This window comes from Neoarius graeffei, chromosome 4 (genome assembly GCF_027579695.1).
Source record: "Neoarius graeffei isolate fNeoGra1 chromosome 4, fNeoGra1.pri, whole genome shotgun sequence".
Lineage (NCBI taxonomy): Eukaryota > Metazoa > Chordata > Actinopteri > Siluriformes > Ariidae > Neoarius > Neoarius graeffei.
Window position 1 is genome coordinate 14,435,470 of NC_083572.1, and position 24,139 is coordinate 14,459,608.

Sequence of the window (24,139 nt, forward strand, 5' to 3'; positions counted from 1 at the left end):
CTCTAGCCGCTTTATCCTGTTCTACAGGGTCGCAGGCAAGCTGGAGCCTATCCCAGCTGACTACGGGCGAAAGGCGGGGTACACCCTGGACAAGTCGCCAGGTCATCACAGGGCTGACACATAGACACAGACAACCATTCACACTCACATTCACACCTACGCTCAATTTAGAGTCACCAGTTAACCTAACCTGCATGTCTTTGGACTGTGGGGGAAACCGGAGCACCCGGAGGAAACCCACGCGGACACGGGGAGAACATGCAAACTCCGCACAGAAAGGCCCTCGCCAGCCCCGGGGCTCGAACCCAGGACCTTCTTGCTGTGAGGCGACAGCGCTAACCACTACACCACCGTGCCGCCCCCCAATTATACCAAGTTGGTAAATTTATACTGTGGTAAGGTTAGACCGTGGCTGCTACAGTTTAAGTTTACCTGGTAAATTCAGACTGGTGGTAAATTCAGACCATGACACCGGACTGCAAGTAGGCCTGTTAGGCTAATTAAAAATAACGCAGCCTTCCCGATTCGCCTTCCGACCCCTTATTTTAAAAGGTAGCCTACATCGTGCTCGTGATGAGCTTTATCATATCGCATGCTTTTTAAACACCATTCCTACACGTTCTGTAAACAGAGCATCTGGTACAAAAATCCCATGGCGTGACACATATACTTTATAATTTTGATAAAACATCTTGAAGCAAGAGGGCGGCACGGTGGTGTAGTGGTTAGCGCTGTCGCCTCACAGCAAGAAGGTCCTGGGTTCGAGCCCCGGGGCCGGCGAGGGCCTTTCTGTGTGGAGTTTGCATGTTCTCCCCGTGTCCGCGTGGGTTTCCTCCGGGTGCTCCGGTTTCCCCCACAGTCCGAAGACATGCAGGTTAGGTTAACTGGTGACTCTAAATTGATCGTAGGTGTGAATGTGAATGGTTGTCTATGTGTCAGCCCTGTGATGACCTGGCGACTTGTCCAGGGTGTACCCCGCCTTTCGCCCGTAGTCAGCTGGGATAGGCTCCAGCTTGCCTGTGACCCTGTAGAAGGATAAAGCGGCTAGAGATAATGAGATGAGATCTTGAAGCAAGAGTAAAATTACTGATCTGGGATCTGGTTTCTCTTTTCCTGTTTTAAATGAGCAGATTAACACTTGGAGAGAACTGGTCCCAAGTCAGCATTTGTACATGTTTACACAAACACAGTACATATGCATACCTCTATATAGACTAAATATAGACATCGAACTCAAATTACAAGCCATAATAAAGGTATAAGAGTAAGATAGAAAACAAGTCACCACTTTGATATCTATCTTTCTAGTCAAGACATTTAATGAACAGATGACTCATCATTGCCCTTAACTGATAACTGAAACTGGTGCTGAAATAATTGTTCATTAATTCAGACCACCATATATTTATCACATACTGTATTTTCTGTATATTTAGTAGCAACAGTTATTTAAAAGCTATTCATAATTACCCCAAAGTGTTTTCGGCTGCTGCTCATCATTGCTGCTTTGAAGAATGTAACCTGTATGAATAAAAACCATTTAGTAGTTTCTTAAGAACCATTATACAAAAAAATCCAATCCGCTATTATTATATTATTATTATTATTATGACAGGACCTACTTGTCGTTTGAGTGCCACCTCGCTAATGTGTCGACTAAGAGAATGTGAGAATATAAACAATATTTCCACCCCTCCTTTCTGGGTAGATGTGGTATGACGTCACACTTGAGAAACAGAAACTGATGGAGAGCTCGTGCTCTTGTATCTCATTTGCATGTACCATCTGTATTTTATTTCAATAAAAGCTTTAAATTCAAAATCACACATACAAAACTGTTATTTTTATTATTTGAATTATTATTTTTATTATATTGCTGTACTGTTCATAAAATATAACGTTGGCTTTGGTTGTTCTGTATATTCTGTGACAAGGTTCATGAAATACAACAGCAACATTATTATTATTATTATTATTATTCATAGTGGTAGTAGTGGTGCTGGTGATAGTGATTATGTTGTCATACTGTTATTATTATAATTAGATTGTTGGATGTGATGCTTAGTTTGCATTTTACCAGCAACTAAACATTTTGGAGTCAAACATTGCAACAAGCCACCATGAACTTATTCATGCTTGCAGAATAGAAACTTAGTGGTAATCAGAAACCTAACTTGGAAACCGAAAGTTAAGGCTGCCTGAACAGAGCCACCACTATTCCTGGAAATTCCACTCACCCAGGCCCGGCGCCATGGGGGGGCGTCGCCCCCTCGTGGCTACAGCCCCGCCCCCTCAACGGAGACTCAGATCACTTAATTGTTTTCTTATGAAAATAGAATGTATTATAGACGTATTAATAATTTGCATTTTCAAATACGAAATATTAAGTGGTTGCGCATTGCACAAAAATACATTTCACATAAATCACTACTAAAACTGGCACGGTAGAACAAACCTGATTGGTTGTTATGATTCTTACGTTGCAATCGTAGAATTCAACTGTATTAAGGTAGGATTATTTCAAAAAGCCTGAATTTAATATTAACCCTGTTTTAGACATATGTATCAATTCTAACTACTGGGGACTACTAGTTATTGTGTGTGTGTGTGTGTGAAATGCTGACACAGCCGCACACACACAGACCTGTGATAAGGACAAGGGGAGGGGTCGTGCGGGCGGGGGTTTTATATGCACACTTACAAGTGCACTGTCTCTGCAATATCCTGCAATATGCAGTCAGTTTACGGGAGTAGTCTTTCCCCCTCCGAATTAAACGAATTCAATCACAATATTGTGAATCCATTTTCTTTCTTTGTAGGCTAAGTTTATCTCCGTTTATGTTGGCACAGGGGCCACAACAGGGGCCAGGAGCAATTATACAGGGGCACTGGCCCCCCCGGCCCCCGTTTAAAACCGCCTATGTGTTGGTGTATGGTCCGCTTTGTGCGCAAATAGCGTAAAAATATGTGTCGTTGACGTCACCTCCCATGCAGCGGGGGTGAAAATTCATCACTTCAGAGTGTTTAGTCCCCTACACGCCTAAACTGGGATCGCGGATTAAGTTGTTAGCGTTGACTCGGTGCGAGTCAGGAAGGCTATTACTGGTGCAGCCGCGGGGTCTGTTAATTTTTTTAAATTATGATTTTGGCCGCCGAGCCAAGTACCTTAGACTTGCATTGACGTTTTGTTTTCATGCCGCGGAGCTATTTGTATGTATTTTAAATTTAAAGGACTTGCCTGTAGGTTTGTGTGTGTTGTTTTATGTTTGGCATCTTTCCGGTTGTAACGCGTGTCTGTGAGAAAATTGGAGGGGAGGGTTAACAGGTGGGCACGGGAGTTGATAAAGCGCAACTGCCCTGGTAATACGCCACATGATTTTCCCGGACTAAAGCAACCTTCGGGGCCGTGGTTTTGTGGTTGGCGCAGTTAATTGTTTGAAACACGTTGTCAGACCGCCATCACTACTCCACACTATATGAAAAATATTTGCCCCCTTGCGATTTCTAATTGCCCCCTTAGCAGGGGTGCAGATAGGATTTTTGAACTGGGGGGGACTGAGCTGTCAGCAAATGATTCCATTTTGTGTGTGTGTATATATATATATATATATATATATATATATATATATATATATATATATATATATATAAAATATATTGTGTGTGTGTATATATATATATATATATATATATATATATATACACACACACACTACCATTCAAAAGTTTGGGGTCACTTTGAAATGTCCTTATTTTTAAAAGAAAAGCACTGTTCTTTTCAATGAAGATCACTTTAAACTAATCAGAAATCCACTCTATACATTGCTAATGTGGTAAATGACTATTCTAGCTGCAAATGTCTGGTTTTTGGTGCAATATCTCCATAGGTGTATAGAGGCCCATTTCCAGCAACTCTCACTCCAGTGTTCTAATGGTACAATGTGTTTGCTCATTGCCTCAGAAGGCTAATGGATGATTAGAAAACCCTTGTACAATCATGTTAGCACAGCTGAAAACAGTTTAGCTCTTTAGAGAAGCTATAAAACTGACCTTCCTTTGAGCAGATTGAGTTTCTGGAGCATCACATTTGTGGGGTCGATTAAATGCTCAAAATGGCCAGAAAAATGTCTTGACTATATTTTCTATTCATTTTACAACTTATGGTGGTAAATAAAAGTGTGACTTTTCATGGAAAACACAAAATTGTCTGGGTGACCCCAAACTTTTGAACGGTAGTGTGTATACATGTTGTTTCACCTCCCTCACTGCCATCACCAGGAACTACCTGCAGGCCAGGACAATGATAACATTTTAACATAGCCTATGGAAATCCAAAGTTTACACATTATCATCACGCACAGAAATTGCAAAACTGCAAAACTAGTTTTAAAACCGCTAAGTTCCAACTGTTAAACATAGCGAGAGGCTGGGCTACGTGTGTGTGTGAAGTGTAAACCAGTGCATCCTGACTTTCTAACTATGCCTGTGTGTTGCGTGAGCGGCAGTCAGTCAACAACTCTTCGCAAAGTTTCCTTATGAAACAATATGCTCGCTGAAATTATGGCAGGGAACGCCAGATTAAACATTAAAACTGCCTTCTGAGCACTGTATCTACAGGCTACCACCGAAAGAAGGAGGCTACCAGAAAGGCTTCTCTACTCCGTACGATTTTACTTTCACTACGACGTTACTTTGAACAGACTATCAAAAAATTGCAAGGTGATATGATAAAGTAAGGCACAGTTTACTTACAGTCTTTTTTTTTTTTTTTAAACGATGCAATCGTTTTCTGCCTTTTGGCACCCTTCATCATGCTGTGTTGGGGTCCTGAACTAGCAGGAGCTGTCCCCGATATGCCTGTCAAACTTGTGGGTAACCATAGCAACCAAGCTCGAGCTCGCAACCTGTGCAGTCTGCGCAGTTGCAACTGTATGTACTGCTGTGCACCTCAATAAACCGAATGGTAATTAGTCTTTTGATTTTTCCGTGAGGTTTGCCTTATGCAAAGAAAGAGAGCATAGACGTTTTTTCCTCCCTATAAGTGGGGGGGACCGAACGAGGTGAATTTAAATCTGGGTGGGACGAATCCCCCCCGTCCCCCCTCTATCTGCGCCCGTGCCCCTTAGTAAACTGTTCCTGGCGCCGGGCCTGCACTCACCCCACTCATGGACTGTTTACCAATTTTGTGCCAAAATGTTCATACAATACTTTTGAAATATCAAACAAAAACGACACATCAAAATACAAAAAAAAAAGTAAATTTTTTTAGACTGGCAAACAAATTATTCGTGTAATCGTGCAAAATATCAGTCTATTACTCTTCAGAAACCTTTTATTTTTGTTCCGCGTCTTTCTCAGTTTTGTTTGACGTAATTTATTTTGGTTGCGATTCCAGCTTTCTCGTTTGCGCTCCCTGACTTTTTGCGTGCAGTTTTGGCACAAACTTCACGTGTGGGCGGGCTGTCCAGGAATGCATTCCCATTGGGTAACTTGTGTTTGACTGACAGCTACGCTCAGCCATTCCCTACTCGGATTCTGGCAGACTGTTTGACGAGTGACCGATCCATTGACGGTAAACAAGGACCGAGTGGACTTCAGTGGCGACTATGATATTGAATTTACACTTTGTTGAATTAATTCAATATCATACCCGTCCCGTAAAATACGGAATCGTCCTTTATTTGGCAATTAAATCTTGTGTCCCGTATTCAACCGATACGGGACGTGATTTGTTCCGTATTTTCATAAATGTCCAATACACATGTCTGTCTCACACATATCAACACTAAATCTAACAATAATGAACAAAATAAAACAGGAAATACTCCGTTGCGGGATCTACCCAGGACATAAACCCCTCCGCTCTGCGTCACGCTCTGTGCGTCTGTGCCTGGCTGCCTGCGTCACTGCGTGTGGCGCTGTCACGGTTGCCTAGAGACAGACAACACACACCGGCGCTGCTCATAAAACCCGGGCCTTTTAAAAATGTCGACAAAGAGTTAGTCAGTGCAGCAAGGAGTAACAAGAAGTACACTTGGAAAAAGAAGTGAGGGAAATCTGTTGACTGTTTAAATCTGGTTGTGGCAGCGGGGGGCGTGGTCAAGCGCCGGTCTGTGACAGGAGGGCGGAGTTGGGGAAGGTAAGTGGCAGAATCGCTTCACCTGAGTGTCATTAACCTGTGTTTTGTGTGTGTTCTCCCCAGTAAACTGCCCTACTTAAGGAGGGAAAGGGAGAGCGGAGGGCTGCTTCCCCCGGCAGAGCCGACAGAGTGTGTGTGTGTGTCTCTGCCTGTGTAGATTAAACAGTGTTAGACTGAAAAGTTTGGCAATAAAGCCTTTTGGAGAACCTTGATCTCTGTCCTGCCGTCCTCTGTGCTCCACCCACACGCTATTCTCGCTACAGTGGTGCCGAAACCCGGGACAAGGTGGAGCATCAGTCCTGCAGCCCCATGGAATCCTCCCCGTTCACGGACTTGGTCCACGCCCTCGCCACGGCTCAGCAGAGCCAGCACCAGGCACTCGTCACGCTCCGGAAGGAGCAGGAGCGCCGCTTCAAAGCCCTGGTGCTGGCTCAACAGGAAGATCGAGAGGCGTTCCGGCGTCTCCTCGCGTCGGCGGGGTCCACCAGCGCCCCGGCCGCGGGCCCGTCTCCCCTTACCTTAACTAAGATGGGCCCGCAGGACGACCCCGAGGCTTTCATCACGTTGTTCGAGCAGGTCGCAGAAGCCTCGGGGTGGCCGATGGAGCAGCGCGCGGCGCGCCTCCTCCCCCTCCTGACGGGAGAGGCGCAGCTGGCCGCACTACAGCTCCCCGCCGATCGCCGGCTGGCCTACGCCGACCTTCGCCGGGCTGTCCTCCAGCGCGTGGGGCGCACGCCGGAGCAGCAGCGCCAGCGCTTCCGCGCGCTGCGAATGGAGGAAGTCGGCAGCCCGTTCGCGTTTGGCCAGCAGCTCCAGGACGCCTGCTGGCGGTGGCTGAGGGCCGAAGATCGCGACGCCGAGGGAATCATCGACCAGGTGGCGCTGGAACAGTTCATCGCCCGCTTACCAGCCGGAACCGCGGAGTGGGTCCAGTGCCACCGCCCGGCGTCGCTGGATCAGGCCGTGGGACTGGCGGAGGATCATCTGGCGGCTGTTCCGGCGGCAGGACAACCACCGACCTCGTCTTCTCTCTCCTCTTCTCTCTCTCTTCCTCTCCCCCCTCCTCCCGTGTCTCGTCCTCGCCCCATTCCCCCACCACGGAGGCGGGGGCCGGCTCCACCCCAGCCGGCCCGCCGCACCCATGGTGTCCTCCCGTTTCTCCCTGCTGTGTCTGTCTCTCCCCCCCCTCAGGTGAGTGAGCCTCAGAACACAGCTGCAGAGGGAAGGCCTGGGCTGGTTTGCTGGCGCTGCGGGGAACCGGGCCACCTGCAGCAACAGTGTGCAGCGATGGAGGTGGGGGCGGTGGTGCGGATCCCCGATGCGCCAGAGGCTGCCCTCGATCGGGCCGGAGCGTATCGCATACCGGTAAGTGTACAAGGGGCTACATATCAGGCGTTGGTGGATTCAGGCTGCAATCAGACCTCAATCCGCCAAAGCCTGGTGCAAGACGAGGCATTGGGGGGAGCACAAGGGGTGAAGGTGTTGTGTGTGCACGGGGATATTCACAGCTACCCGTTGGTGTCGGTCCACATATATTTCAGAGGGGAAAAATCAATAGTGAAGGCGGCGGTTAATCCTCGCCTTACCCACTCTTTGATCTTGGGGACTGATTGGCCGGGATTTCGGGGTTTGATGGCACGCCTAGTACAGAGTGGGTCTTGCCGGTTGATAGGGAAGGGTCCCGGTGTCGCTTTGGCTGGAGCGGCGGTCGCAGAGCCGTCTACGTCACCTCCGCGACAGAGTGAGGGGCCCCGGCCCCTCCTCTTTCTATTGGGGAATCCCTCGCGGATTTCCCACTGGAACAATCGCGAGACGAGACTCTGCGACACGCGTTTGACCAAGTGAGAGTAATCGATGGTCAAACGCTCCCGCCGAACGCCACCCCGGCCTTCCCCTATTTTTCTATTTTAAAGGATAGGTTATACCGAGTGACACAGGACACTCAGACGAAAGAGCGGGTCACCCAGTTGTTAATTCCAAAGAGCCGCCGGGAATTGGTATTCCAGGCGGCTCACTTTAATCCCATGGCTGGACACCTCGGGCAGGATAAGACACTCGCCCGGATAATGGCCCGATTCTATTGGCCGGGGATTCGCGGCGACGTCCGTAAGTGGTGTACAGCGTGCCGCGAATGCCAGTTAGTAAATCCAGCGGCCATTCCAAGAGCGCCCTTGCGCCCCCTACCATTAATCGAGACCCCGTTCGAAAGAATTGGGATGGATCTCGTCGGGCCATTAGACCGGTCAACACGTGGGTACCGCTTTATATTGGTTCTGGTGGACTATGCAACACGATACCCGGAAGCGGTGCCTCTTCACAATATCTCAGCATGCAGTATTGCAGAGGCCCTCTTCCACGTCATCTCCCGGGTTGGAATCCCGAAAGAGATTCTGACTGACCAGGGCACCTCGTTTATGTCACGAACACTGAGCGAACTGTATGGGCTACTGGGTATTAAGCCGATCCGCACCAGCGTTTATCACCCACAGACGGACGGTTTAGTTGAACAGTTCAATCGAACCCTCAAGAATATTATCAAAAAATTCGTAAGTGAGGACGCACGTAACTGGGATAAGTGGCTCGAACCCTTGCTGTTTGCAGTGCGAGAGGTCCCCCAAGCCTCCACGGGGTTCTCCCCATTTGAATTATTATATGGGCGTAAGCCACGCGGCATCTTAGATGTACTGCGGGAAAATTGGGAGGAGGGACCTTCACAGAGCAAAAACGAAATTCAGTACGTTATGGATCTGCGCGCAAAACTCCACACGCTCACCCACCTAACTCAGGAGAATTTGCGCCAGGCCCAGGAATGGCAAACCCGCCTGTACAACAAGGGCACGCGCCTTAGAGAGTTCACTCCGGGAGATAAGGTACTCGTCCTGTTGCCCACGTCGAGCTCCAAATTAATCGCCAAGTGGCAAGGACCCTTTGAGGTCACACGGCGAGTCGGGGACGTCGACTATGAGGTTAGGCGAACGGACAGGGAGGGGGCGCTACAGATCTACCACCTCAATCTGTTAAAACTCTGGAAAGAGGAGGTCCCCGTGGCGTTGGTGTCGGTAGTTCCGGAGAAGGCGGAGCTGGGGCCGGAGGTCCAAAAAGGGACATTGGCATCTCGTACCTCTCCGGTCCCCTGTGGAGACCACCTCTCCCCGACCCAACTCACGGAGGTCGCCCAGTTGCAGGCCGAGTTTTCGGATGTGTTCTCACCCCTGCCCGGTCGCACTAACCTCATAGAACACCACATAGAGACGCCCCCGGGGGTGGTAGTGCGCAGCCGTCCTTATAGATTACCCGAACACAAAAAAAAGGTAGTTCGGGAAGAACTTCAGGCCATGCTCGAAATGGGCATCGTCGAGGAGTCCCACAGTGACTGGAGCAGCCCGGTGGTCTTAGTTCCTAAGGCCGACGGCTCGGTCCGGTTCTGTGTGGACTATAGAAAAGTCAACGCGGTGTCTAAATTCGACGCGTACCCAATGCCTCGTATTGACGAGCTGCTCGATCGACTAGGCACGGCTCGCTTTTACTCAACACTGGATTTGACGAAGGGATATTGGTAGATCCCCTTGACTCCATTATCCCGGGAGAAAACAGCTTTTTCCACACCGTTCGGCTTACACCAGTTCGTCACACTTCCGTTTGGGCTGTTTGGGGCGCCCGCTACGTTTCAGCGGCTGATGGACCGGGTCCTCCGGCCCCACGCCACCTACGCGGCCGCTTACCTAGACGACATTATTATTTATAGTAATGACTGGCAGCGGCACCTGCAACACCTGAGGGCCGTCCTTAGGTCGCTGAGGCGGGCGGGGCTCACTGCCAACCCGAAGAAGTGTGCGATTGGGCGGGTGGAAGTATGGTATCTGGGCTTCCACTTGAGTAACGGGCAGGTGCGTCCCCAAATTAATAAGACAGCAGCGATTGCGGCCTGCCCGAGACCCAAGACCAAAAAGGGGGTGAGGCAGTTCCTGGGGCTGGCTGGCTATTATCGTAGGTTTATACCTAATTATTCGGACGTCACCAGCCCGCTGACTGACCTCACTAAAAAGGGGGCGCCAGATCCGGTCCAGTGGACGGAGCAGTGCCAGTGGGCTTTCTCTGAGGTAAAGGCTGCACTGTGTGGGGGGCCACTTTTGCACTCCCCTGACTTCTCTCTCCCTTTTTTGTTACAGACGGATGCGTCGGACAGAGGGCTGGGGGCTGTTTTGTCCCAGCAGGTGGGGGGAGAGGACCGCCCAGTGTTATACATCAGCCGGAAGCTGTCAGTGCGTGAGGGGCGCTACAGCACTATCGAGAAAGAGTGCCTGGCCATCAAGTGGGCGGTCCTCGCCCTCCGTTACTACCTGCTGGGGCGCTCTTTCACCCTCTGTTCGGACCACGCGCCCCTCCAGTGGCTCCACCGCATGAAGGATGCCAACGCGCGGATCACCCGTTGGTATCTGGCGCTCCAACCTTTCAACTTCAAGGTGGTCCACAGGCCGGGGGCGCAGATGGTCGTGGCGGACTTCCTCTCCCGTCAAGGGGGGGGGGGAGTCAGCTGCAGGCCGGACGGGCGCCCGGCCTGAGTCGGGCGGTGGGGGTATGTGGCAGCGGGGGCATGGTCAAGCGCCGGTCTGTGACAGGAGGGCGGAGTTGGGGAAGGTAAGTGGCAGAATCGCTTCACCTGAGTGTCATTAACCTGTGTTTTGTGTGTGTTCTCCCCAGTAAACTGCCCTACTTAAGGAGGGAAAGGGAGAGCGGAGGGCTGCTTCCCACGGCAGAGCCGACAGAGTGTGTGTGTGTGTGTGTGTGTCTCTGCCTGTGTAGATTAAACAGTGTTAGACTGAAAAGTTTGGCAATAAAGCCTTTTGGAGAACCTTGATCTCTGTCCTGCCGTCCTCTGTGCTCCACCCACACGCTATTCTCGCTACACTGGTCTACTCCACAGACAAGAGAAACACAACAGTTCCTGATGATCTCAGGACTGTTGAGGGAAGGAGAAATGTTTTGCACTTTCTTGTTTTCTGCATTCTTGAATAAGCAGACATACATGTTTGTTGTGGGGTGGTGTAGTGGTTAGCGCTGTCGCCTCACAGCAAGAAGGTCCGGGTTCGAGCCCCGTGGCCGGCGAGGGCCTTTCTGTGTGGAGTTTGCATGTTCTCCCCGTGTCCGCGTGGTTTCCTCTGGGTGCTCCAGTTTCCCCCACAGTCCAAAGACATGCAGGTTAGGTTAACTGGTGACTCTACATTGACCGTAGGTGTGAATGGTTGTCTGTGTCTATGTGTCAGCCCTGTGATGACCTGGCAACTTGTCCAGGGTGTACCCCGCCTTTCGCCCGTAGTCAGCTGGGATAGGCTCCAGCTTGCCTGCGACCCTGTAGAACAGGATAAAGCGGCTAGAGATAATGAGATGAGACATGTTTGTTGTGTTTTTGTTGTTTTTTTGTTCTCTTTTTTCCTCCCTATATAAAAATGTCCCCAAGGTTCACAAAGAGAGTCCCTACACCAAGAACAGTTATGCACTTACATTTACAGTGATATTAAGTTCTCAATATATTTAGATTATATTTTAAAAGTTCATTGTTGCCCACTTGTACATTATACATTTTTACAGCATTGGCAATAAAGCATTTCAAGCTTTAAGTATGAGTAATTGCTTTCTTGATCACCCCTTTACTAAAAACACCTACAAAATAAAACATACCACTGCTGCGGGCACCCCACCTCATGGGAGTCGTGCCCATGGTGGTCATGGCTCCAAGGAGCCATGGTGGCGTCCCTTATTTTCATTTCTGAATGGTGGCAACCCTATGTAAATCTACCAGTGTGGGGCAGTAGTGTCACTACAAGTAGCGTCGTTATTAACTTTACTACATTTCTCAGTAGCCTCTGTGGCCCACCCCTAGTCACTTCCACTCGACTGATGCATTATAAGGCTATGGGCAAAGCGAGTGGAAGTGAGTAGGGGGAGGGCGAAGTAGCTAGTTTTGGAAAAGCCCTGACTTCGACGAGACATGAAAGTCCAATCGGATTGTTGTGAGCATATACATCCTCATCTCCAGAAAGCAGCAATGTAACAAATCCTGCAGAATCATCTCATAAACTGAATGAAGAAAAGAAGACCAAAGATCTGTATAGTTAAACAGGAACGACACTAGCTTAATTAATGAAACGATGGCAGAAGAAGACAGAGGAGAGAAATCATGTATTTTGATTTGATTTGATTTGATTTATTAAGTTAAAATGCAGTACATACAAAATACAGTATGAAAATGGCATAAAAACCAGGATTGCACAAAAAAGTGTGAACACTTGTTTCCATTGTGGTCCCAGAGACTTATCACAGACAGCCATAGTTACCAAGTAGATACCCAAACTATAAATAATAATAAAGTAATACAAAAAAACCCCTAATACAAATAATAATAAATAATAATACTGTTATGGGGGCGGCACGGTGGTGTAGTGGTTAGCGCTGTCGCCTCACAGCAAGAAGGTCTGGGTTCAAGCCCCGTGGCCGGCGAGTGCCTTTCTGTGTGGAGTTTGCATGTTCTCCCCATGTCCGCATGGGTTTCCTCCGGGTGCTCCGGTTTTCCCCACAGTCCAAAGACATGCAGGTTAGGTTAACTGGTGACTCTAAATTGACCGTAGGTGTGAATGGTTGTCTGCGTCTATGTGTCAGCCCTGTGATGACCTGGCGACTTGTCCAGGGTGTACCCCGCCTTTCGCCCGTAGTCAGCTGGGATAGGCTCCAGCTTGCCTGTGACCCTGTAGAAGGATAAAGTGGCTAGAGATGATGAGATGAATACTGTTATGGTAACAAAAAGGACATAGCACCAGAGTAAAAAACTAGAATAAATTTACAAGAAGAAAACATGACTTCTTCTTCTGGCTGCTCCCGATTAGGGGTCGTCACAGTGGATCTTTCATCTCCATTGCTCCCTGTCTTCCACATCCTTCTCTACCACACCTGCCACTTTCATGTCCTCTCTCACCATATCCATGTATCTCCTCTTTGGTCTTCCTTGTTTTCGTGTGCCTGGCAGCTCCATCCTCAACATTCTCCTTCCAACATGCTCTGCATCTCTTCTCAGGATGTGCCTATAGTTAAGTCAAGTTTATTTGTATAGAGCTTTTAACAGTAAACATTGTCACAAAGCATCAAACCTATACCATCTCAGTCTCATCTCTCTTACTGTAGCTTAATTCCCAGGCTCTCCACATGTGCTGTCCCCCTGATGTGCTTGTTCCTTATCCTGTCCAACCTTGTCACTCCCATCGCAAACCTTAACATCCTCAGCTTCGCCACCTCCAACTTTGCCTCCTGTCTCTTCGTTAAGGGTACTGTCTCCAATCCATACATCACAGCTGGTCTCACTACTGTCTTATACATCTTACCTTTCACTTTTACTGGGACTTCCCTATCACAAATGACTTCTGAGATCCTTCTTCAACTGCTCCACCCTGCCTGCACTCTCTTTCTCACCTCACTATCACAGCCCCCATTTCCCTGCACAGTTGACCCCAGGTACTTGAATTCACCAACTTTCTTTATGTCTACTCCTTGAATCTTCACTACACTCTCATCCCCATTCTCATTGATGCACATGTATTCTGTTTTGCTACTGCTCATCTTCATTCCTCTTCTTTCCAATGCATAGCTCCATCTCTCCAAACCCAGCTCAACCTCCTTTCTACTTTCACCACATATCACAATATCATCCGCAAGCATCATGTCCCATGGTGACTCTTGCCTCACTTCGTCCACCAAGCTATCCATCACTGTGGCAAACAAGAAAGGACTCAAAGCAGATCCTTGATGAAGTCCCACCTTCACCTTGAACCATTCAGTCGTTCCAACTGCACACCTCACTGCCGTTTCACTGTTCTCATACATATCTTGCACCACTCTACTTCTTGTTCACGCCACACTTTCTCATACAATACCGTAACTCATCTCTCGGCACTCTATCGTATGCCTTCTCCAGGTCTACAAACACACAATGTAGCTTTCTCTGGCCTTCCCTGTACTTCTCCATTAACATTCTTAAAGCAAAAATTGCATCCGATGTGCTCTTCCTTGGCATAAACCTGTACTGCTGTTCACAGATTGCTACCGCTCTTCTCAGTCTCGCCTCCTATACCCTTTCCCATAACTTCATGGTGTGGCTCATCAATTTTATCCCTCTGTAATTACTGCAGCTCTGTATATCTCCCTTATTCTTGTATATTGGGACTAGCACACTCTTTCTCCATTCATTCGACATTTTCTCATTCTCTAAGATCTCATTAAACAAGCTCGTTAGGAACTTCACAGCCGTCTCACCCAAATATCTCCAAGCCTCAATCAGGATACCATCTGGTCCTAGTGAACATTAACACAGACCACAATGGCAGCTAATAATAAACAAAAGTGTTTCTCTCCTGGTGTGATATCTGATTAAAATAATGACTTTTTACAGCTTTCTTAAAATTAGACAGAGCTTGTATGTAGTGTTACTCTGAAGGAAGACTGTTCCATGCCTGAATACCAGTGTAAAGGAAACTAGATTTACCAAAAGACTTGACCCTAGGTATCTGCAAGGATGATGCACTAGATCTTGTATTGATTGAATAGAGTTCCTTTGTATAGTTGAAGCCTTGGGCCAAAAAAATTGGGGCAGAACCATTTAGAATTTTGAAAACAAGATTAAGGTTCAACTGGGCAACGTGCATACTCACTGGTAACATATTGGCCTGCTTGAATTCCTCAGCACCAATATGACTTCTGGCTGGTGCATTCAAAATGTACCGAATTAATTTATTCTGGGATACCTGTAGTCTATTTTGGAACTTTTTCGATAACCCAGAATACCATGAAGGACTGGCATAGTCATAGTGACTTTAAATTATGGCCGATACAAGCAATTTCTTTGTTTCTCGGGTCATGTGATTTACTTGCTGATAGAGAAACTTTAGTTTAGTATTGGATTTTTTAACTATATTATCCACAATGTTTTCTCCATTCAGAGATTGGACTAAAGTTAAGCCCAGATATTTGACATGCGAGCAGCATGCAAGTTTGTCGCCAGAACATTGCACCTGAATGGAATTTATTTTGTTGAGTTTTCTCTTTGAAACAAAGAGAATTGTCTCAGTTTTGCCGAGATGTAGGGAGAGCCTATTGTCAATCAGCCATTCTCTGATCGATTCCGTTTCCCTTGAGAGTCTATGTTGGATAGCCTCAGGACTCTTGTCTGCCACAATAAGGGCTGAGTCATCTGCATATGGGAACAATTTACATGTAACAGCTGAGGCAATATCATTTACATAGACTAAGAACAGCAGCGGACCAAGAATAGATCCTTGGGGTACACCACAGGCACAGGCGCCGTTTCCGTGGGTGCCTCAGGGCTCGGGCACCCACTGAGATTGACGAGCACCCACGGAAAATTCCGAGCACTAAAGTAACACAACTAATTGCAAATAGGCCTCTGGCTTTACAATGCGTTATCAACTCTGGAACTACTGAGGGTAACAACTCACCATACAAAAATTGGCGTCAGACTGTATTATATACCCCGCCTTTTTGGAATACATTGTCATTACGGTGGACATTGAAGTTTAATCATTTCCATTGTTAAGGGGTAAAATCCCTACAAAAAAAGTTAAATTTATAGTAATATTTTTGAAGTTAAACTATGATGTTCCTTTTTAAGGCATATTTAGTTAATATCTGTTAGAGAAATTTGCAAATAGTTATAATATTAGTAATGATAATATACTGTAGTGCATGATGGGTATAAAGACAGCCGAGAGAATACCGGCTGCCTTCACTTCTATGACAATATTCCGGAAGGATTCGGGGAATTTTGGGCAAAAACTACTGCAGCAGCAGATGACTTGGGTTTGGAAAGCCCGGTTTTGCCCTGACCAAGAAAAATTCCCCGCCGGTTGGAAAATGCAGTTGTGCTGTGTTAGATTGATTTTGTTTCTCATTTTTCTCCACCTTGGGATTGCATTGATAATAAAGCCCGTATGAATTTATTTGCTTATTTGCTCTGATTCCATGCTAACGTCACAGTCCAGTGCAGTTGACACTTAAAGGAAAAAAAAACGTGCTGCTCATAGGCCTATTCCAAACGCCAAACATGTTTTGTCCCTTAATATGGCTAAATATTGATTTGACATTCACAGGAAAATTAAATACATTTATTAGACATACAAATAAAGTAACCAATTTATGGAATGGTTATATTATTGGAAAGCATATATTCAAGGTTTAATGCACACGGGTCTTTCTGTGGGTCGCAACCCCCGGTTTTGGGAACCACGAGCACGAGCACCCACCGGCAGAAACATAAATCGGCGCCCATGACCACAGGTAATATTTGCTGGTTCAGATAATGTGTTCCCCAGTTCAACATGTTGCTGTCTGTTCTGTAAGTATGAGGCAAACAAGTATGAGGCAAACAAGCTGATTTGTGAAGCCCTATTGCTTCCAGTTTCATAAGTAGAATACTGTGGTCCGCTGTATCAAAGGCTTTCTGGAGGTCCAGCAATACCATCCCGATGTAATTGCCTTTGCCTTTTTCCAATCTTATACAACCCCAATTCCAAAAAAGTTGGGACAAAGTACAAATTGTAAATAAAAACGGAATGCAATGATGTGGAAGTTTCAAAATTCCATATTTTATTCAGAACAGAACATAGATGACATATCAAATGTTTAAACTGAGAAAATATATCATTTAAAGAGAAAAATTAGGTGATTTTAAATTTCATGACACCACCACATCTCAAAAAAGTTGGGACAAGGCCATGTTTACCACTGTGAGACATCCCCTTTTCTCTTTACAACAGTCTGTAAACGTCTGGGGACTGAGGAGACAAGTTGCTCAAGTTTAGGGATAGGAATGTTAACCCATTCTTGTCTAATGTAGGATTCTAGTTGCTCAACTGTCTTAGGTCTTTTTTTGTCATATCTTCCGTTTTATGATGCGCCAAATGTTTTCTATGGGTGAAAGATCTGGACTGCAGGCTGGCCAGTTCAGTACCCGGACCCTTCTTCTACGCAGCCATGATGCTGTAATTGGTGCAGTATGTGATTTGGCATTGTCATGTTGGAAAATGCAAGGTCTTCCCTGAAGGAGACGTCGTCTGGATGGGAGCATATGTTGCTCTAGAACCTGGATATACCTTTCAACATTGATGGCGTCTTTCCAGATGTGTAAGCTGCCCATGCCACACGCACTAATGCAACCCCATACCATCAGAGATGCAGGCTTCTGAACTGAGCGCTGATAACAACTTGGGTCGTCCTTCTCCTCTTTAGTCTGAGTGACATGGCATCCCTGATTTCCATAAAGAACTTCAAATTTTGATTCGTCTGACCACAGAACAGTTTTCCACTTTGCCACAGTCCATTTTAAATGAGCCTTGGCCCAGAGAAGACGTCTGCACTTCTGGATCATGTTTAGATACAGCTTCTTCTTTAAACTATAGAGTTTTAGCTGGCAACGGCGGATGGCATGGTGAATTGTGTTCACAGATAATGTTCTCTGGAAATATTCCTGAGCCCATTTTGTGATTTCCAATACAGAAGCATGCCTGTGATGCAGTGCCGTCTAAGGGCCGAAGATCACGGGCACCTAGTATGGTTTTCCGGCCTTGACCCTTACGCACAGAGATTCTTCCAGATTCTCTGAATCTTTTGATGATATTATGCACTGTCGATGATGATATGTTCAAACTCTTTGGAATTTTACACTGTCGAACTCCTTTCTGATATTGCTCCACTATTTGTCGGCGCAGAATTAGGGGGATTGGTGATCCTCTTCCCATCTTTACTTCTGAGAGCCGCTGCCACTCCAAGACGCTCTTTTTATACTCAGTCATGTTAATGACTGTGGCAGCGGGGGCATGGTCAAGCGCCGGTCTGTGACAGGAGGGCAGAGTCAGGGAAGGTAAGTGGCAGAATCACTACACCTGAGGTGGGGGAGAGACAGACACAGAAGGGAGAAACGGGAGGGCACCGTGGGTGTGGTGGGCCGGCTGAGGTGGTGCTGGCCTCCGCCTCCGCGGTGGGGGAATGGGGCGAGGACGGGACACAGGAGGAGGGGGAGAGACAGAGAGAAGAGGAGAGAAGAGAAGATGCCGTCTGCTGTCCTGCCACCGGAACAGCCGCCAAATGGTCCTCTGCCAGCTCGACTGCCTGATCCAGCGACGCCGGGCGGTGGCACTGGACCCACTCCGCGGTTCCTGCTGGTAAGCAAGCGATGAATTGTTCCAGCACCACCTGGTCGATGATCCCCTCGGCGTCGCGGTTGTCGGCCCTCAACCACCGCCAGCAGGCGTCCCGGAGCTGCTGGCCAAACGCGACCGGCCGGCCGACTTCCTCCAAGTGCAACGCGCGGAAGCGCTGGCGCTGCTGTTCTGGGGTGCGCCCCACACGCTAGAGGACGGCCCGGCGGAGGTCCGCGTAGGCAAGGCAAGGCAAGTTTATTTATATAGCACATTTCATACACAGTGGCAGTTCAATGTGCTTTACAGAAGTAAAAGCAAAATAGTAAGCAATAGAAAATAAAATTACATAAAATAAATGGGGAAGAAAAATAATAAGAATTAAACAATAGTAGAAATAAAATAATAAAATGAAGTAAAAGCTCAATTAAAAACAAAACAGCAGAATAAAATAGAATAAAAGTTAAGTAAAATTTAAAACATGCAGAGACTGTAAAAGTAAAGAGTTTAAAACATGTAGAGATGACAATATTAATAATTTAGCAGAAAGCATCTGAAAACAGCTTGGTCTTTAACCTAGATTTGAAGCTGCCAACAGCAGGAGCATTTTTGATGTCCTCTGGGAGTTGGTTCCATAGCTGTACTGCATAGTAGCTAAAAGCTGCTTCACCACACTTTGTTTTAACAACAGGTTTTACCAGTAAATTTTTCTGCTGCGATCTGGTAGATCTGATTGAGTTAGGCCGCTGCAATATATCAGAGAGGTAACTGGGCCCTGTACCATTTAGAGATTTGTACACCAGCAGCAATGCTTTAAAGTCAATTCTGTAGCTTACTGGAAGCCAGTGAAGGGACCTTAGAATTGGAGTAATGTGCTCTGTTCTTTTTGTTCATGTGAGAACCCTAGCTGCTGCATTTTAAACCAGCTGAAGTCGTTTGATGGTCTTTTTTTGGCAGGCCTGTGAAAAGGCCATTGCAGTAATCAACCCTACTAGAGATGAAGGCATGTATAAGTTTTTCCAGATCATTTTTTGACATAAGTCCTCTTAGTTTGGAAATGTTTTTTAGGTGATAAAATGCTGTTTTAGTGATTGCTTTCATGTGCCTGTCAAAGTTTAGCTCGCTGTCAATGAAAACACCAAGATTTTTAACCATTTCTTTTGTTTTAATCCCCTTTGTGTCAAGAATAGTGGTAATCCTGTCTTTCATCTTTTTTTCCAAATAGAATTACTTCTGTTTTATCTGTGTTCAGCTGAAGAAAATTTTGTGACATCCAGTTGTTGATTTGATCGATACACTAGTAAAGACATTCAAGGGGGGGCATAATCATTAGGTGATAGAGCAAAATAAATTTGGGTGTCATCTGCATAGCAGTGATACAAAATTGAATTGTTCTTGATAATTTGCCCAAGTGGGAGCATATAAAGGTTGAATAGTAATGGTCCAAGAATCGACCCCTGGGGGACACCACAGGTCAAGGACATTGATGTTGAGGAACAATTTCCCATGGTAACAAAGAAGCTTCTATCTTTTAAATATGATTTTAACCAATTAATAACTTTACCAGTCAACCCAACCCAGTGTTCAAGTCGATATAGCAGTATGTTGTGATCAACAGTATCAAAAGCTGCACTGAGGTCCAGTAATACCAGGACCGATGTTTTGCCTGCATCAGTATTAAGACGTATGTCATTTATAACTTTAATCAACGCTGTTTCAGTGCTATGATTGGCACGAAATCCTGACTGAAAGTTATCAAAACAGCTGTTTGATATCAAGAAGGCAGTTAATTGATTGAAGACAATTTTTTCAAGGATTTTCCCAATGAATGGTAGATTTGATATTGGCCTGTAGTTATTTAATACTGAAGCATCCAGATTATTCTTTTTAAGTAGGGGCTTTACAAGGGCTTTTTTCAGGGACACAGGAACAATGCCAGTCTCTAGGGATGTATTTATGATTTGAAGCACATCTGTAATTATAAGATGAAGAACAGACTTAAAAAAGTTGGTGGGCAGAATGTCCAATTCAGATGTTGAGGAACTGAGATTTTGTACAGTTTTTTTCAAGAGTCTCATAATCAATTAAACAAAATTCTGACATTGTGTTGAAGTTATCTGTCTGTGTCACTGGTGATTGCAGTTTTTCAATTATTTGCAACTGAGATATATTATGAGCAATATTCTGCCGTATTTTATCAATTTTACCTTTGAAGAAGGATGCAAACCCATTGCATTTATTAACTGAGAGAAGTTCAGGTGCTAATTGTGGTGGGGGATTAGTTAGCTTCTCTACTGTTGAAAATAACACACGGGCATTGTTCATATTCCTGTTGATGATGTTGGAGAAGACTGTCTTGCTTTACGAATTTCATAATTATATTTACAAAGCATCTCTTTATGGATTTGATAATGGATGTGAAGTTTAGATTTGCGCCATTTTCTTTCAGTCTTTCTACATTCTCTCTTTAGCAGTTTAACAGCTGGATATTGCTTCCATGGTGCTTTCTGCTTATCATTGACTCTTTTAATTTTGAATGGAGCAATATCATCCATAATTTGGGTCATATTTAAATTAAAAATTTCCAGTAAATCATCTACAGAATCTGACATTTTGGTTGAGATCCGAGAGAGAGCTTGCTCAAAGAGAACACATGTGTTGTCGTTTATGACTCTCCTACCCATAGTCGTTGAGCTGTTCTGAATGTGAGGAGACATAGAAACATCAGAGAAAACACAGAAATGATCAGATAAGGCCAGGTCAACAACAGTAGTAGAAACAGTAAGACCCTTTGTGATGACGAGGTCAAGGGTATGACCACGAGAGTGGGTCGGCCCCTGTACATGTTGTACTAGGTTGAAGTTGTCAATAAGTGCAAGTAGTTCTTTGGCATAAGTGTTTTCAGGATTATCTACATGCAAGTTAAAATCCTCAGATATAATAAGACAGTCAAACTCTAAGCAAATGACTGACAACAGTTCACCAATCTCTTCCAGAAAAACTTTGGCTGAATGTCTTGGAGGCCTGTAAATAGTTAATAATAATATGTTAGGAGAGCATGTAACAAGTGCACATAAGTGTTCAAAGGATGTAAAATCACCAAGTGAGGATTGTTTACATTTAAAAGAGACTTTGAATATATTTGCGATCCCTCCACCTTTCCCCTGTCGGGTAACATTCATAAAATTAAAATTTGGGGGAGTTGCTTCAATAAGGGTGGTAGCACTATTTGCTTGATCCAGCCAAGTTTCAGTTAGAAGCAAAAAATCAAGATTATGTTTGCAGATAAGATCATTAATTAAAAATGACTTGTTTGAAAGTGATCTAACGTTCAGAAGAGCTACTTGTAGCTTTACAGAAAGTCTAGAAGTAATATCTGCTTGGGCATTCTGATATTGTTTTGAAACAGGAAGGAGACTAGACTGGTTTACCCCCTGGGTTAAATATGCTCTATGTTTTCTGTTTCTTATCAACACAGGAATAGAGAATGGCATAGGCATACTGGGTCCCAGCTTGTTTTCAAAACTACACCCAATGCAGGGACCCACAGCACATCATACAAGACTTTCTTTATGTTCCATTTTGTTTGAGATTGAGAGGATTGGAGATGTCATGTATCTTTTAGATGGTGAAAAAGATTGGTAGCCAGCTGAAAGTCCTGGGCGAACACAATTCAGTCTGTTGGTTAATTTTTGATGAACTGGGTACACTGCTTGTTGCGACAGTTTTGGGCTGGAAAAAGAGTGTAGCCATTGGCAGCAGTCTCTGCATACTATTAGGGAAATCCATGCAGGGGGGAGACGGAGATGGTACAATAAAATCAGAAGAGCGAGACTTTGGTGAGGTCTTTGTAAGTGTCTCCATGACTGTCTCTGTGGTGACTGTCTCCCTGATAGTCTCTGTGATACTTGCATGGGGTCGAGATGTGGATGATGCAGCCTTGACATGATTATCTTTAGTCAGGTCCTCAATCTGGATGGAATCGCATGATAAAATCGCATGCTCACATTCTCCGTGTGATTGTTGATGTCCTTGGCAGTCTGCCCCAGATGGTTCCTGGCAGTCTGCCCCAGATGGCTGTGTGTCCTTGGTGAAGACTTGCATAGATAATTGTTTTGGCTTTGCAGAGGTGTTGTTGATATTAACTAGGTCAGTCTGCGACATCTTATCAACTGTTTTCCTCAATGTTGGCTAAGAGAAAATTGCAAGTCTATAATGATCTGCTAAGACTTTGGTCCCAATCCAGCTGAGTTCAGTGCTATTTGGCTTGAAGAATTCTCTGCGATTCCAGAAAAGGTTAAAATTGTCTATGAAGTTCATACCAGATGAAAAACAAGTTTTTCCAAGCCAGGTGTTAAGACTGAAGAGTCGAGTAAATGCAAAGCTTCCCCTTGCAGGGAGTGGGCCACTGATAAAAGATTGTATTCCAGTCTTATAGAGATCAGAAAAAAGTTTTCTGAAATCATCTTGGACAAACAGCTGTTCTCTGAAAACATCATTTGCTCCCACATGCACAACAATATGTAGGCCAGCCGGCGGTCGGTGGGGAGCTGTAGCGCAGCCAGCTGTGCCTCTCCCGTTAGCAGGGGGAGGAGGCGCGCCGCGCGCTGCTCCATCGGCCACCCCGAGGCTTCTGCGACTTGCTCGAAGAGCGTGATGAACGCCTCGGGGTCGTCCTGCGGGCCCATCTTGGTGACGGTGAGGGGCGACGGGCCCGCGGTAGGAGCGCTGGTGGACCCCGCCGACGCGAGGAGGTGCCGGAACGCCTCTCGGTCTTCTTGCTGGGCCAGCACCAGGGCCTCGAAGCATCGCTCTTGTTCCTTTTGGAGGGTGACGAGCGCCTGGTGCTGGCTTTGCTGGGCCGTGGCGAGGGCGTGGACCAGGTTGGCGAACGGGGAGGACCCGTTCCTGGGCCTGCCGCAAATTCTCCTGGGTTAGGTGGGTGAGCGTGTGGGGCGCTACAGCACCATAGAGAAAGAGTGTCTGGCCATCAAGTGGGCGGTCCTCGCCCTCCGGTACTACCTGCTGGGGCGCCCTTTCACCCTCTGTTCGGACCACGCGCCCCTCCAGTGGCTCCACCACATAAAGGATGCCAACGCGCGGATCACCCGTTGGTATCTGGCACTCCAACCCTTTAATTTCAAGGTGGTCCACAGGCCGGGGGCACAGATGGTCGTGGCGGACTTCCTCTCCCGTCAAGGGGGGGGGGGGGAGTCGGCTGCAGGCCGGACGGGTGCCCGGCCTGAGTCGGGCGGTGGGGGTATGTGGCAGCGGGGGCGTGGTCAAGCGCCGGTCTGTGACAGGAGGGCGGAGTCATGGAAGGTAAGTGGCAGAATCACTACACCTGAGAGCAATTAACCTGTTTGTGTGTCTTCCCAGTGACCGCGCCCTACTTAAGGAGGGAGAGCGAAAGCAGAGGGTCTCTCCCCGGAACCAGATGCCGAGTGTGTGTGGGTGTCTGTAAACATGAAAACGTAGTTGTTAAACTGAAAAGTGTGACAATAAAAGTGTGTCAACCTGATCTCTGTCCTGCCGTCCTCTGTGCTCCACTCATTCATGGAAAACCGCTACAATGACCTATTGCCAATTGACCTAATGAGTTGCAATTTGGTCCTCCAGCTGTTCCTTTTTTGTACCTTTAACATTTCTAGCCTCATATTGCCCCGTCCCAACTTTTTTGAGATGTGTTGCTGTCATGAAATTTCAAATGAGCCAATATTTGGCATGAAATTTCAAAATGTCTCACTTTCGACATTTGATATGTTGTCTATGTTCTATTGTGAATGCAATATCAGTTTTTGAG